The sequence below is a fragment of the Melospiza melodia genome, chromosome 12 (genome assembly GCF_035770615.1).
Source record: "Melospiza melodia melodia isolate bMelMel2 chromosome 12, bMelMel2.pri, whole genome shotgun sequence".
In the NCBI taxonomy this organism is placed as follows: Eukaryota; Metazoa; Chordata; class Aves; order Passeriformes; family Passerellidae; genus Melospiza; species Melospiza melodia.
This window is the reverse complement of record NC_086205.1, coordinates 23,473,056-23,489,297: the sequence shown is the minus strand read 5'-3', so window position 1 is coordinate 23,489,297 and position 16,242 is coordinate 23,473,056. Positions and strand designations below refer to the sequence as shown.

Below are 16,242 nucleotides of genomic sequence, written 5' to 3'. Positions count from 1 at the left end.
TGATGGCTCCTGTAAATCATCTCAGCTGTCAGTGGCACACAGCAGCTTTCAAAGGAGAATATCAGCTGCTTTTTGTACTTGTTCAACTATTAAAATAAAGTCCTGCAGGCTCGGAGTGGAAGCTGTCCTGAGGTATTTATGTGCCCTTTCATGGCTTTATCACCATCCATGCTGCCTCCCTAGGTGGATTAAAACTAGAAGAAAGGAAATGTTTTTCTTGTATTGGTTTGGCTGTCTGGTCTGGCAGGGCCAGGAGGGCTTGGCCCATACTTATATGACTGTGACACTTGATGCAGTCAGTGGTCACCTTCACTTGCCAAGAGCTTCTGACCCTGTCCCTGGGGAGCCCTGCAGAAGGGAGGCTGTGCTGGATTCTGGAGCTGGGCTGGGGTTCAGATGCTGGGCAAAGGGTTTCAGATTTCTGTCATAACACCTGGCAGTCATTTCGTGTCTGCCTTCCTGCTCGCATGTGACATTCCCTGCTTCTTGATTCACTCAGTGATCTTAGCAGTTAGCTTAGATCATTCCAAGCATCAAACTACCAGGAGAAGGCATTTGTTGCTTCTCCTCATGACTTGGACTTTTTCTGGTGGACTACTATGCTCCATTCGATATTTTGCATATACTGAATAACTTGTATTAATACATAACATTCCAACATTGTAAATACTTTCCTTCTTTTGGTATATTTGATCTTAATGTGTTATTTACCTGCTAAGTTTCACTTTATCTGCCTGTTTTTATTGCATTAAGGGCACCGGCTTTCATGAAACTGGTGTCTTATTTTTGGTATGTTGCATAATCTGGGGAATTTAGTCTATTTAAAAATTGATACAGCATAAAAAACTATCTTGTGCACATAATAACTTACAGTAGAAAAGGAGGTGCAAGTTTGGTGCACAGGTTCTAAATTATTTACATTTTCCATAAAATGGATTGCAGAAAAATCCTGCTTGTAACTTTCTCCTCTGAGTTTACCATTCTTCTGTCTTTACCCCATTTTGCTTGTTTTACACAATTATGTCAATGGAACAATCAAATATTAAATCTAGATGAGGATAAGGATTTATACTTTCCATTGTAATTCACTTAATATTTTAATTTTCTGTCCTTTTAAACCAAGCATCATCTTTAAAGAGCTCTGTGATAGAAGGGCTAAGGAATCACTGAAGACATTAGGGTCTGAAACAGGAGCCTGTTTTCAGTCTGGTCATTTCATCACTACAGAGCTGAAGGGGAGAGGTTTGGGCTATGAATCACTGGAAACACCAATTTTCAACAGGAAAAACAAATATACAAAATCCGATCTTGTCTCAGTAGATGCGTTTCTTTCATTAGGAGCCAGACACCTCCAGGTGTCCTCTGCTCTCAGTTTGATTTGAGTCAAAAAACAATTTGAGAAACACATGTTGGGTGCAATAATGATTGGTCAGAGTGTCTTTTACTTGGTTTTGTGGGATTTTTTTTGCACTCAGGAGTTTTATTATGAATTTAGCAAGGTGTATGTATAGGAAATGTGTTGCTACTTTTTTTCTTCTGCAGCTGGTAAATCTATGTACCTTCAGAAACTTCCAGTGTAGGCTAAGACATGTTTTAATCCTCCTTCACTAACAAGTTCATGAATATCTTGAAACTACCCTTCACTGTTAATGATGCAAAATTTCCTAAAGAACCAATAATGAGCTGATAGGTTTCGGGGAAAAGATGTTTTATTTAGAGGGATTTGTTTAGAGAAATCTTTTTTCTGGCCAAGTCAGATCAAACATGCTGTGAGTTGCAGTAAGTTTGATCTAGGAGCTGGTTTGCTCTTTTATTTATAAAATGCTTGCTTTGGGGATGTTTCAGAAGGCAGGTGTGAGATGACAATTGTATATGTGTGTTGTTCCACACTGGTTTAAGATTTTTCCTTGATTTAATAAGTTATATGACAAGATTTTCCTTTTTATTAACTGTCGTTTTTCTTTCACATAAAGTGTAGGTAATGTCACATCTGTATAAATCAATATAACAATGACATTATGTGTGTATATTATTATTTAAACATTGCTCTCTAAGGCATAGTTTTGTCAGTCATATTTTATAGAGAGTTTCTGTAGATTATCATCATCATTACAATCTTACAGTGGAAAAATCCTGCAAATCCCCAGTTTTTGGGTATTTTGATGCTGAAGTACAGGTAAATAGTGACAGGGTCTCTGAATAACACAATCCTATAAGCATTACAGGAAATAAAGAATGAAGAACATGCTGCTTAAAACACTGAACAAATGAGTACTCTGTAGAGAACATATTAGTGCACAGAATTTTTCAAGTCATTTCCTGTGAGAGCCCCCTGTGAATTTATGCCTGGAAATGCAAAAATGTTAAAATGCATTGGTGTCTTTTGGAAGCCTGTCAAATGCACATTTTGTGCTGTCTTGAATTATTACTTGTGTGTATATTAAGCAGGCATCAAATTGTGCTTAAATCAAAGATAAATGACTGCTGGTTTGGATAGCTTTTTCTGAGAACTGCCCAGAAAGGAGGGTGAAATTGGAAGTTGTATGCAATCACGTTTCTCCAATGTACAATGGCATAGACCTTATAATACATAAATCTTCTTTTGGGTGCTATCTAGTTCAGAATGAACTCTCTAAATTTTCCTTCTAGTAAAATTCTTTTATAAGCCAGATGCAATTTATTCTAACATTGATTTGATGAGCAACATTTTGTAGATCTCAAATAATTTTCACCCAAATTTTTATTCATGTGCCCCAAACACAAAGAGGACAGAGATGAATAATTGTTTTCCCCCTTTCACATTGTTACCTTATTCCATCAAGGCATTGTTAGGTGAACATTGTGCCCAGGTTAGTTTAATTGCAGCAATATCTTGTACCATATATAATCCTTTCTCGATCATGATGTTTTTATGGAACCTAATACAACCTAGAACATGTGGACAATGTTTATTATACTTGGTGTCCTCAATAATTCTGTTTAATACACTAAAAACTTACAGATTTTTTTTTTCAAAATTTATTGATACTGTCCTAACAAATGTGAGAACTTTTAGCCACAGTTATATTTAATCACCAATTATCATAAGCTTTTATTCCACCTTGTGGAAGCACAATCAAACCATTCCCCCTTGTCCTATCACTTGTTCAGAGTCCCTCTCCACCTCTTTTGTAGCTCATTTAGGCTCTGGAAATGGCTTCAAGTTCTCAGAGTTTTTCCTCCCCAGGTGAACCCTCCCAGCTGTCCCAGCCTGGCTCCAGCCCTCAGAGCATCTTTGTGTTTTCCTCTGGCCTCACTCCAACAGGTCCATGTCCCTTTTATGTTGGGGGCCCCATCTCACTTCTTCATTTCTTTCCATTTCAGCTTCTCACAATGCAAAACTATTTCATATAGGCCCATTGCTGATGGTATCAACTACACACGTTTTTCTTTTGTTTACCGTAAAATGAAAGTACTGATGGGGATGTTTGGTGTAGAAACAGTGCTGCCAGCCTGAAATGCTGAAAAGTGGTGGTTGTCAGCAACAAGCTTCAGTTACCTCCCTTAGGATGATTGCACACATCACACTGACAGGACGTTTCTGCTGATGCTCAGTCTAAATATTCATGTGCTGTCCTTGGTTCTTGCCAGCTCTCCCTCTGACACTCTGTGTGTCTGTACCTTTGGAACTGCTGCTCTTTTCCATTCTCAGGGCTTTATTCCTTTCTTGATCAAAATTCCTGGCTTTCTCTTCTGGGGACAAGACCCAACAGATTCCATATTTGCAAAACTGAGGGTTTTCAAAGCTGGTTCTAGAACCTTTGCTCCTTGACAATTTGTCCACACCCAAAACTCCAGCACCTCCCATTTTCCAAAGAATTAATGGAACATAGTGAGGAGATTGGTTAAAGGCTATAAGAATAGATAGAAAGTAACTTCAACTTTTTAACCTAATTTTTGAATTATATACAGGACTATACACCTCTTTGGTATATCTTAATTGCAAATTCAAGGGTAAAAATTCAAATAATGATGATAAGTGTCTGTCCCTGAATATATACACCTGTCATCATGAAGCAGTGCCTCTGCATGCCATTCTGTGTTCTATATTTGCAAAAAACATGTCATAAAGATGACTATCTTTGGATGTCTGGAGTTGCATGAATCAGTAAATTGTTTATTTTCTCAGTGGGAGTTCACTCAGGACATTGAGGAGCTATTTCCTCCTAATTAGTTCCCTTGAGTCCTCTTATAAAAAAACCACCTTAGGCTTCAAGGAGTCTGTTTGGGGTCATTATTTTCCTGATAAATGTACCCCCCACCACTCCAGATTTCCCAGAAGGGAGACTGCAGGGTAGAAGAATGTTGTGCTGCACAATATATTCCATGATTGGTTCAAATTACTCAATTTACCCTGTATTTTCAAAAAAACCAATCCGAAATCATCAGTCAGCCACATCCTACTTCCAGCGCTGATGCCAGGCAGTCATTTTCCCTCAGAGCATCATTGAACATGAGCTCTCCTCAGCTTGTTTCTTACTTTGATGAACTGGATGGCTGCAGGGACTGTTCTGAGATTTGAGACATTTCATTTGAGATGTTGCTGGGTTGTTTCCACTGCTGATAGCTCTGTAGGAAGGGAGTGGACAACGCTGATTTTGCTCATACCAGGCAGGGATTATTGACCTGTAAAATTCACCATCATATTTTATCAAGCCACTCTGAGATGTCATTTTGTCAGATAGGTGTGCTAATGCAAGGTGATTTATCTTGTCTAATCTTTGAAAGGTAACCTGTAATCAAACCTCAGACAATGCTGAAAGATATTGTCAGTTATGTAGTACATGCTGAAGAGACAAGATTTTTTGTTTTGGTCTTTAGATCAACAAATTTTTGCTCAAAAAGAAAACTATATCTTTCATTTTAGACTCAAATTTTAGCTGCATGTGGTGTAAATGTGTTCATTTTCACCTGTCAAAAACCCTTTCATGCTCTGTATCTTGTGGTTATTACACTGTGATCATTCCTTGATGGTTGCTCACCTCTGTGATTCAGAGTTGCCAAGTTCAACCTTGTGTTTTCATTGATTCTTCTGGTGCTGAGCTGACTCTAACAGAGTTTTAGGCTGATTGAAACACTGGGCTTAGGCTCCCATGGCCTAAATCCCCCCGAAATCCCAGTGTTTTATTTTGGCCTCAGCAGACTCCAAGGCAGTTGGGTAGAGCAGGCATTGCCAGTGGAATTGCAGATGTGAAACTCTGGACTGTAGCAGCTGTGTTCATGGGCTCCTGCAGATGTTTCACACACATCTGTGCCAACCCCACTGCAAAATATGGACAAATCTGCTCTGAAAAGTTCTGTGAACCTGGGACTGCCCACCAACAGCCCCATCACCCAGGAGTGTAACCCACAGGGGGCTGGGGAAGGGAGAAATGCTGCCTTGGGGTAATTCTCCTTTTAACAAGGCAGAATTCTTCCTTTAACAAGGGCTGCTGCAACATCCCCTCTGCACACAAATGCTTCTTAACCCCTCCCTACCTGACATCACCTTTCCTGGTTTGTTTCAGTGGAAGTTTGTTTGATTGAAGCCTGAATGATAAAAAAATAAACCTTTTTATTGATAGGAGATGCCCCTTTTTGAAAAAATCCTGTGACTATAAAAATGTCATCCAGACATCTTAGATTTTCAATGTGAGCTTGCAAGCCTCCCTTGCAGTCTGAATTTCATGTGTGCAGCACAAGCCCAGCATCACTGTGAACACTGAGAACAGCTGTGAGCAGAGAAAACAAAAAGCTGGGAAAAACAGATGCCTTTCAACTTGTACATATTATTTAATTCTGAACTGACCCATTACACAGAGTTAGGTATTTTGTTTTATTTGCCCACCTTAGGAAGCAGCTGGAGCAGCAGCAGCAGCCGGCTCAGGCTGTGGGGAATGCAGCCACAATTCCTGCACCCTCTACTGGCTGATGCACACACCTCGGAGGGGCTGCAGGAGTTTTTTTGCTCAGCTATAAGAATAAATTTCTCAGCTGGAACAATAACGTTTGCCAGCAAAAATTTTATAGCATCATAATTAGTAGAAATAGGAAATTCGGGTGCTGTAGTTGTCTGGAATAGGAAAGGAAGTCTGAGAAATAGAAAACTAGTAAATTCTTTCATTTGCCTAAGAAACTAGTTTTTGAGAACCACTGTGCTCGCTTTCTACAGCAAGGGAATGCCAAGGTTTGGCACACAGGAGGAGACTAAGCTGTATTTTGCTAATTCTGAATTCTAGAGATATTGTTCATTATATTCTGCAAATGCCAGATGTGAGGGGAGAAAAAGTAGTATTCTGCAATCAAGACCTAGAAATTTGAATATTAAAATTCAAAGTCATGTCTTTCTGGGTGTGGGATTCACTTCAGCCACAGATGAGTATTACAGAGTATTTGTCTAGGTTTAACTTTCAGATGGTTGTAGCTGATCTTGCTATGAAAAACAGCTGCAGTTTCAAAGTCCACGTAGAGAGCACTCTGTGGCATGACCATGGTGTAGAGAGGATCATAGACTCTCCTGGGTTATGACATCAATTAAATAATAGACTTCTAGGCTGCTGCACTTTCTCTAATGCTGGGAGGTTTTTTTATTTTTTCTTTATATTTTACTTTTTCTTCCTTGTCTGCCCACATGGATGATAGCTGAGGCTTCCTGAGGTTACATTGCTCCTGCCACAGCAGACAGAGGTATCTGCAGATGTTTTGCATAGAGCAGGGGTGCTGTTGGTGTGTCCAGTTTTCCAGGGTGCCTCACCATGTAGATCTGGTGCTGTCCCATGTCTGTGTTCAGCAAGAGACACAAAGGCTCATAACCAAACGTGCACCCAATAGACAGCTACAATGAAGAATTTTGACGTTGCTGCTTTGCTATTAAATCATTTGGACTGCTAGATTTTAGAGAAATAGTATTATTGAGCTATAAAGAACAGCTTGCTTACTCTACAGTGAGATTTTCAGAAATCACAAGTGATTTGACTTGCCTTCAGTTTATTTTCTTAGAAGTAGTTGTATTTTCAGAAGGATTATTGCCCCTCTCATTGCCAGTCAGAGATGGTGTGTCTCTGGGTCCTTCAGTTCAGGAGCTCTTCAGGTGTCTTTGCCTTGGAGATCATTGGAAATTTCTGTTCTCCTTGCTTTGCCTGCGCGTTCTTGCCTGTACATGTCAATTTTGTGTCGTTTGTCATTGTGCAGTGTATCAGATTCCCAGACATGACAAGCTTTAAGACTTGCTAAGATAAGCAGGTGAACGTGTTAGAATGTTTGTACAATGTTATTTTCATATTGATATCATCTCCTGGACTTCCCATCACCAATGATGCTGATTAATGCCTGCAAAATACAGAAGTGTGTCCTTTATCAAGTGTTTTCCTGCCCTGCTCATTGTTTCCTATGGCTTATTTTGGCAGAATTTCATTAGCACTCCTCATATTGACTCCTCCACATAACCAGTCGGTCCCACACAACCCTCTGGCATGCCTGGGCTCTTTCAGAGGTCTCTCAATTCCCTGCAGGAGCATGGATGGGTCAGTGCCAAGCAGCTGGGGCTGGCAGAGGCTGCCTCTTGACCTCCCTCTCCTCCCCAGCTTGGGAATCCCTCCATGCCTTCCCCCTTCTCCTTGGTATGGGAAGATTGTTTCTGCCCTGGTGATAAAAAAAATCAAACTGGATTAGACAGAGTTAAAGGCAGGAGAGATAAAAGATTTTGCTCAAGGTCTCCAGGGGCTCTGTCCCTGCTCCCAGCCCAGCACCCAAACCCCAGCACACCCCAGCCTCTTTCAGATGCAGCTCACACCAAGCAGATTGGAAGTGATTTACTGCTCTTTAGGAGTGTTTTCAAATTGCATCTTTTTCGGTTGTCAGGAATTAACTGCAACTGCCTGAGTTTTAATTAATGGATCATGTTATTTGGTGCATCTGAACAGAAAATTTAGGGCACATCCTTGGCTCTTTTGGCCAGTAGCCATGATGAGAGGCAGGCTAATTACATCGGTCACCAAGTTATCGGCGCAATCCTAACTGGAGGCAAACACATGCCAAGAGAGGCTGGTAGTAAAATCATGATGTATTTCCCAGTCATCTTATTACTGACTGATTTAAATAAGGGCCTAAAATGCTCTGTCAGTACAGAGAGTGTCAGGGTTCCAGCAAGTCTTAATTCACAGAGGTTCAAGCTTTCCTTGCTTATGGAAAGTGACTGGTGAAAAAGGAAAAGGTGTGCCACAGCAAAAGCATGTGGGGAACAATTCACTGCTTATACTTGCAAATGCTGACAATCCAGGTCACATGCTCTTTTTTTTTTTTTTCTTTTTACTGAGTTTAAGTATTAGGGAAGAACACTCTCTGATGAGGTTCCTCTGACTTCCATTTCATCTCATGAAGTTGGCCCATAGCTCTCTGTCATTTGCTTGCTGGGTCTAAATGAATATAAACTCCATGTAATAGAGACTCAGAGCAGCAGCTCCATCAGGGAATGTCCCTGTGTGCTTTCAAACTCAGCACGTTGGAAGTAGAATACAGCATGTACTCAACATTAGGCTTCAACTAATTTAATTAAAAAAACTAGAAATTGGTTGCTTTTCACATAGTATGAACAGAAAACTCTTTGTCTAAATGCTTTCCATAATTTGAAAAAACAAAGTCTAGCCCGATAGTTTCCTCTACTGGGTCACTGCAAACCAAGGTACTGCTGGATTATGGCTTCAAATAATAACTGAAATTTTGGGAAGGAACAAAGTCATAAAACTCCTCTCTAAATGTATTCCCAGCCACATAAACAAGGAAATGGATTTTATAATTAATTCAGAGTTCCCTGGCAAGCACAGTGTTGTAATGTGTTGTAATCTACTGATTAAGTTCCAGTAAGAACACTGGCAATGGCTTTTTTTATCAATATCTGTCTTTTAACAGCACCCAAAAGAACGTGAAATTCTGACTCTCAGAATAACCACGGGTGGATTGTGCTGGATCTGAGCATCCAGTCAACACTTGGAGAGGGGTGAGTCTGTAGGAACAGGGTTTGTGTCATCCTTGGGTCCTGTTTGCTTCCTCTTCTCATGTCCTCTAGCACTGTGTTTTGGAAATGCTGTACTTTACAGAAAATTGCTTTTGGGAAGTTCAGGCTGAATGGGAGTTTGAAACATTCCAGCAAAGCTTTTAATCCAGTAGGATTCTACTTCACAGAACGCTTTGCCATCCATCAGGCCACTGGTCATGGCTGTTAATTAAATGAAAATGCAAAATAAATCTACAGTGCGGAGATACAACATAGCCAATTAAACACCCCAGCGCAGGGTGCTAATGATAAAAAGCGAAAGTCACCAAGGACGACCTGTGTGATGTCAGAATACAAATCCCACCAGATTTGTGCACAAAATGCAGGGCTCCCATCGTGGGTGGGAGGAAGAGGATGGGTGTCCCTGAGCACTGAAGGGCAGCAGAGGTGGTGGTGAGGCCATAGGGGATGGGAGTATTGGGGACTTGTAAGGAAGAGAGGCAGCTAAAGTCAGAGCACTCAGACTAGTGCTGCTAATTTTCTTGACTCTTGATATGTGAAACTCTGACCAGTCTCAAGTGAGCCCTTTGCCGCACAACAAAGAATTGCATTTTTTAAAAATGTAGTTGTTTTAGTATAAAAGAACAATACAATAAAGCAAATGATAGCCATGTTTGGAGTGCCTGAAGGGCTGTCAGGGCCCTTTGTGCAGATGTCAGGGCATCTTTGTGGAGATGCTCTCTGAAGAGGGATGGCCTCTTTAAGTGGCTCTTCTTGGCAAGGTTCAACCAAATGAATGGCAATAACTCAGCAGCTACAGCTAACTACAGAAGCTCATAGGCAGGCATTATAATTTCATTAAAGATCTGGCAATCCGGGCAATCTAACCAATATAAATGCACAGAGATGAGCAATCTTTGGTTTCGTGAAATCAAAGAAAATATTTAACAAAGTTATTGCAACACACAACTTAATGAGCTGTCTTGAGACAAACAAATTAATGAATATTTAGTATTTTGTGTATGTAAACAGTTCCACCTGTTCTACCTATTAGGTTAATTTTTTTTGAGAAACACAATCCGATAAAATTTATATTTGAAAGAAAAACTTGCCTGTCTTAAGCTACATATTTCAATAGCTCGTGAAACTTGTGTTGCATCAAAAACTTGCCTACCTTCAAAGCCTTGGTGCATACTTTATGTACCTCAATGTGCATTTTACCTTGGATTGCTAGTTGGGAACTTCTTTCTTCTCTTTAGCTTTTGATTGTATGTTTTGCTCTTTTTGGAGGTTAGTTGCTTACAGTGAGGGTTGTATGAAGGGTTTCATGTTCTTAAAATAGAGAAAATGGAGCAGAGGGGAATTTTAGACTATAGCAGGGCGTTGGCCTTTGAAATTTCCGTGGATTTTCAGTCCATGAAAATTTAGCTCTCTCCTCATTCTTTTAATAAGTGCAGATAACACAACCCTATCAAAACTCAGCCGAGCTAAATATTAAATAATGCCAGTCTTCAAACCAGTTTTGCATTCCCTAGATTGCAATGAAAGTGTAATTCTTTCTGACATGCAGGGTATTAAAACATATTTAACAAAGTTCTAATCAATTACAGGCACTTCTTTCCTTGTTTCAAATGAATCTAAACACTCTTTACATGTTTACATGTAGGCATAAATGTCTGTATATCATAGAATGGTTTGGGTTGGAAAGCACCTTAAAGATCATGTCGTTCAAAGCTTATATAAATATTTATATTTACATATATAAAAGTGTGTGTGCAAGCCACTTAGCTTTTACAGGCAAGGATGTCCTGGTTGTAAACTGCTGGTTGAATCAGACACTGCATGGATACAGGAATGTCATGTATCATTTTACTTTATTAGAATATAATCTATTATTACCACACATGGAGGCTCAGCTATTGCTATCCCATGTCTGTATAGAGCATTTGGCCCTATACTTAGTTTTCCCAGCCAAATATCCCTTCCTGGACCTGTGCAATTTTCTAGAGCTGGAGACACATCTTGTTCCCTCCCACAATTCAGTAACCCTCTTTCCCCAGCAGTATTTTGGATGAGAGGAGAGCTATTGTGGCCCCTGGAGGGAGAAATGTTTGAACACAGTGCAGGGAGGCAGAGTGAAAAACAGTGGAAGAGTTCTGCAAAGGGACCCCAACCTTGGGGACAGGTCAGAGCAAAAGGGGTGAGTGAATGAAGTGGTATCACACATCTCTGCTGTGAGAGGGAGTTGAAGAACAACTGAACATGCTCAACAATTTGGTGCCATTTCTGCTCAAGCGGAGATGGGTTAGGACCAGATGGAGACTTGGTGGCCAAAGGTGGGATTGTTGCAAGTTGGGTGTAAATTGTCAGCTCCTGCCACCCACAAAAGGCATGGTAAAGAGAAAAATGGGTTGATTTCCCCCCACAGTTAGGAGGGGATCATCTGCTCAAATGATAGTCAGAGCATTCTAAGGAGATGTTCATGTGGTGGCTCAGGGAACCCAGGCAGGATTCTCCATCCTTCTTGAAGGAGGCAGTATAAAATTTTGCACACTTGGATTCCAGTGGCTTATCTAGTGACGAGGAGAGTGCTGTTATTTTATTTCACCTTTATTTCTTGCTTTTCAGTATAAAGAACAACCCAAAGAGAAAGCTCCTCCAGAGTTTTGTGCAGATGAAGAATGGCAGAATAGCTCACCTGGTATTGCCTCTTTGGTGATAGTTTTTATGCTATTGGTTGATCTGTGGCTGGTGGCAAGTGATTGATTTCCATATACAAATTTCATTTCTAGTTTTGAAAACTTTTTTTCTCCATTTAGTATTCCCTTGAGACTAACATAACAACATTCATGGGATTGCCCTGTCAGCAGAGTATGTCCTGCCTTTCCCTCCTCTACCTGAGAGCTGCATGCCTTAGGCGACAGCAAAAGAGTTAAATTTCAGAGTACTGAAGGATTCTGGACTTTCCTAATTAACCATGGACTGGAATAGTTATTGAGACAGGCAAAAAATGTGCCCAGGACAGGATTATTCCAGTACATGGGAATGTCACAGGATGAATTCCTGCCATGGGCATTTAGATCCAGGTCCTCAGTGGAACAGGGAGACATAAATAGCCCAGCATGGCTGGGACTGACCTTCCCTCCACTGGGATGTGCTCTCAGGTGAGGGTGTAAAAGCTTATCAAATTTTCGGGCACCTCCAGACCTTGCCTGGGGCTGTAGGCTTGGAAACATGAGTGGGTTTGCTGTGCTTGGCTAGTGTCAATATTTTAACCTGAGGTGCCTGTTAGCAGAGAAAAATACAGATCTTAAACACAATGTGAAGGGAAGCCTCTCCTAAAATAACAGGAGATGTTAATGAGCTCTCTGCAAGAGGCTTAACTCAAGATGTTTTAATGTGTGATTGTGGCTGTTCTTAAAAATGAATAGACCTATCAGCATTCAAAGGGCTATTCTCCTTTCCCTTCTGATCTGGCCTTCCTTTCTCCCCACATCCCCTGAGTCGTCAACTTTCATTGTCTGATGTGATCCTAGAAAGCATGAGGGCTAGGGTCAGAGAATACTTTTATTCCTCAATTAGAAATAGAGAGAAAGCAATGAAAAATAAGTAAAAAATTTCAAGAAACAGCAAAGGGGAAACAAAAAGAGTCACTTATATCCTGTGTGCAGACAGTGATGATCCGAGTAAGACAGACCATGGCTTCATCTTAAATCACACCCGTGTGAAATATTTGAGTGCAATCCGCATCTCTCTATATAGACTAGGCACAAATTACACAGTTTGGGTACAATTTAGCAAGAGGCAGCATCCCACCGGCACGCAGGTGTGTGCGCAGCATCTCCACCCTGCTCCGGCATCCCTTCGTGCCCCGGTGCTCGGGGGGCTCCGTGCTCTCCGTGCCGCTGCCCGCGGCCGCCGGAGGGACCCCCCAGCCCCGCGGCGGGCCCGGGGCGTTGCGGGAGGGTCCCCCCGGAGGCCGGTCCGCCCGGGGCGGTGCGGGGCGGTGCGGGGCCGGGGCTGCCCGCGCTGTTCGCCGCGCCGCCGCTGGGGGTATCTTTGTACCATTTTTCATCCAGCAGCAATTTGGAGTGGAAACGTGTAATAGGGGAAAAAGCAGGGATCTCGGCGGTTTGAGCGAGCCGTGCATCCAGGAGCCAAAAAAGATTAACACCCCTCCGCGCCCCTCCGCGCATCTCCCGCGCCCCTCCGGGCACGGCCGCGGCTCCGCGATCGCCCGCCGGACACCGAGCGAGAGGGATTCGTCTGGAGGGCACTTTCGGATCGGGGGAGATCTATTGGATTAGTGGGATTATCTGCCTGCAGACGGAGAGAAGTAGCGTTTGATCATTTCCATTGCCTGCCTGATGGTCGGATTTACATGGAGGTGGCTCGGCACGGATGAGGCTGGATTCCGGATGGGGATTTCCAGCCCCCCCTTCCCGCGCCCCGATCCCAGGAAAGGGCAGAAAAATATATAAAAATCGCTATAATTGGGAAGTGTCCGGAGCGTTACCGGGAGCCCTCCCGCTCCCAGCGGCTGGGAGAGCCGGAGGAGGCGAATCCAGCGGATTACAGCTTCGGCTGCGATTGCGGGAAAGCGGCCGTGAACTGGTAAATACTTTGATGCTCCCGGCGTGCGGGGCGAGCCCGCGCCGGGATGGAGAGGAGGGAGGGGGCGGCCGGGCCGGGATGCAGCAGGGCGGCCGGGATGGAGGAGAGAGGAGAGAGGGATGGAGAGGGGGACCGCGGGATGACGATGGAGCGGGGCCCCGGGCAGGGCAGGGCGGCTGCGGGGCTGAGCCCGGGGGCGCTCGGCAGGGCCGGTTTCCCGGCCGTGTGTGCGTGTCCGCGGCCAGGGGGGATGCGAGCGGGGCTGCGGGTGCGGGGCTGCGGCGGCTGCGAGCCCGAGCGGAGCCCGCCCGCCCGCCCGCCCGCGGGGATGCGCGGCAGGAGCGGGAGCGGCTGCGGGGGTGTCCGCGGGGACACCTCCATCCGCACACTCCATTCGCGCTCGCTCACGCACGCACCCCCCGCACCCTCCGCCGCCGCCCCGGCCAACTTTTCCTGCCTCCCTCCCTCCCTCCCTCCCTCGCCGGCCGCCCCGGGGCCGCCGCCCGCCTCGGGCCGGGCGCGCAGCTCCGCGGGCGCTCCGGTGCCTCCCGCAGCCCCCGCGGCCGGGCCTGCCGGGGGAGGGCTCCTCTCCTTTCTTCAGACATCTTCTTTCTCGCCCTGGTGCTGAGCGCTGCTTCTTCTCCTTCCCCCCCCCCCCTCCAGTCCGCCTCCCCCCCCCCATCCTCCTTTCCTGATGATCGCACTAGAGCATCATCTCTACTTGCGAAAGGAAAATCAATTTTCAACAGGTTTAATTAAAATTAATCAGTCAAATTACTTAATATTAATTGACTTATAATTAAAGGCAGAAAGTTACCTTGGAATCAGGAGAAAGGATGTTATCTGGAATCGTTTTAACGATGCATATGGTTTCAGAGCAATTACATTCAAATAACTGTTTAAATAAAACAAACCGGAGCTTGATTATAATGTTGTGTTCTTGCTGGTGCAGGTGACACAATCTGGACTGGCCATTTCGTTCTGTAAATTTGCTGACCTTTCGAAGGAATATCATGTTAGTTTGACACTGGGTTTGCATTCTGGAAGGCCAGTTTGTTTTAGCTCTAACAACTATGGCATTAAAATCCACTAGTATAAAATGGAAATATGCCTTATAGAAGCTATAAATATCAAAGTGAATGTTTTTAGCACGTTTACATGTTCTGTGAATTTGAAATGAAGCAGATTTTTCTTTTTCTCAGCATAAGTGTAAGAAATTGTTTTAGGAATTATTTTTTGCCAGTGCTGCCATCCACTGTGGCAATATTTGCATTTATTCAGAGCCTTAGTGGGACAAGACTGTACTGGTAAATTCAGAGATAATTCACATCCAAAACCATGTATTTTTGGCAATGCACACAGTAACCTTTTCGTGCTCCCTTAAGACCTAGGTCGGTATTTTTTGTTTGTTTGTTTTTTACAGTAGCAGCATTTTTGGTGCATCCACAGACTATTGTTATTGCTGAAAGAACAGTACTGTGAGCTTTGGGACATTTTCCCCTACTTTTCTGGACTGGCTTAGCCGAAGCAAAGGATACTTATGAAATTGCACGTACTTTATTGCAGGCACCTGACAAGAGAAAGACCCATGCGTGGTATAAATGAGCATTTAAAAATAGAGCCCATTATTCAGGGCCCTGATTTTCAAAGATCCTGATTCCCATTGACTGCACTGAGACTTGTGTGGGCTCCACAGCTGTAACACGCAGACCACTTCTGCATCTTGGAAATTAGATTTGCAGATTGGGAGCCAAATGCTAAGTAGCCATGTTTGGGAATGGTGGTGGGGAAGGATTATTTCTCTTTTCTTCTCCCCCCCCCCTCCCCCCCAACTCTAATACTGGTGCAGGGTTAAAGAAGACTGCTCCTTAGTTACTTTTTGATAAATTACACCGTTTTCCTTAGGCTGTGGCCACAGATTGCAGTGATGTTGCAAAAGCAGTTTTGCAGTAAATGATTAGGAGATCCTCAGGTACCCACAAAGAGATCTCATTTATCCTGCGCGTTTCCTGCGGATCATATGCAGGCTGTGGGAAGAAAAATGAGGCTGAGGGTAATCATGCTAAGTGTGCTGGGAAGCAGGATTTGGCTGAACACCTCTGTTTTGTGATTAACTGAGGCAGCAGTGAAAGCCATGAGAGTGGCTCAGGCTGTTTGAGGCAGTGGGTGTAGGAGCGAGGAGAGGAGCTGCTGTCCTGATGCTGCTTTGGTTATCTTACCCCTTCTCCTAGAGTAGGGTAAGAAGATAAAATCCTGGCTGTTGATACTTAAACATCTTTGACAAAGTGGGTTTTCTCTGGATTATTTGGCTGGAGGTGGAGCAGTCTGCTGAGGAGGGTTATTTAAAGACTGGGACAGGGCTGTAGGCAGATAAATTGATTTGCAAGTGAATGAAGGAATTTGAACATGGTAATGGTGGTAGTTGTATTTTTTATCAGTTTACATTTTTAATATCCGCTGGCATGCACACCAGCATTAACCACTCTAATTGTTCAAATGGAGTCTGGGGAAAAGGGAAGAAAGCAGAGGCTTAGATGTGGTCTCAGTTTGTAATGGATTGGCTTGCCTTTCTTTATTAAAAGCAAATATGCATTCCTTTGTAATAGAGATATAAAGCT

General features: G+C 43.3%; 1 protein-coding gene across 7 annotated transcripts in view; it reads left to right on the top strand.

Annotated features, from left to right (window-relative positions):
- NLGN1 (neuroligin 1) overlaps positions 1-16,242 on the top strand; it is a 426,636-nt gene that overhangs the window by 101,515 nt on the left and 308,879 nt on the right. For 2 of the 7 annotated variants that reach the window (XM_063167303.1, XM_063167302.1), the window contains exon 1: positions 13,092-13,624. The exons of 3 other annotated variants lie outside the window; for them this stretch is intronic. The gene's annotated coding sequence lies outside the window, so the exon portion shown is untranslated. Of the gene's footprint in view, positions 1-13,090; positions 13,625-16,242 lie in introns of those variants that run through there. 2 more of the 7 variants (XM_063167304.1, XM_063167298.1) reach the window with 2 other exon arrangements.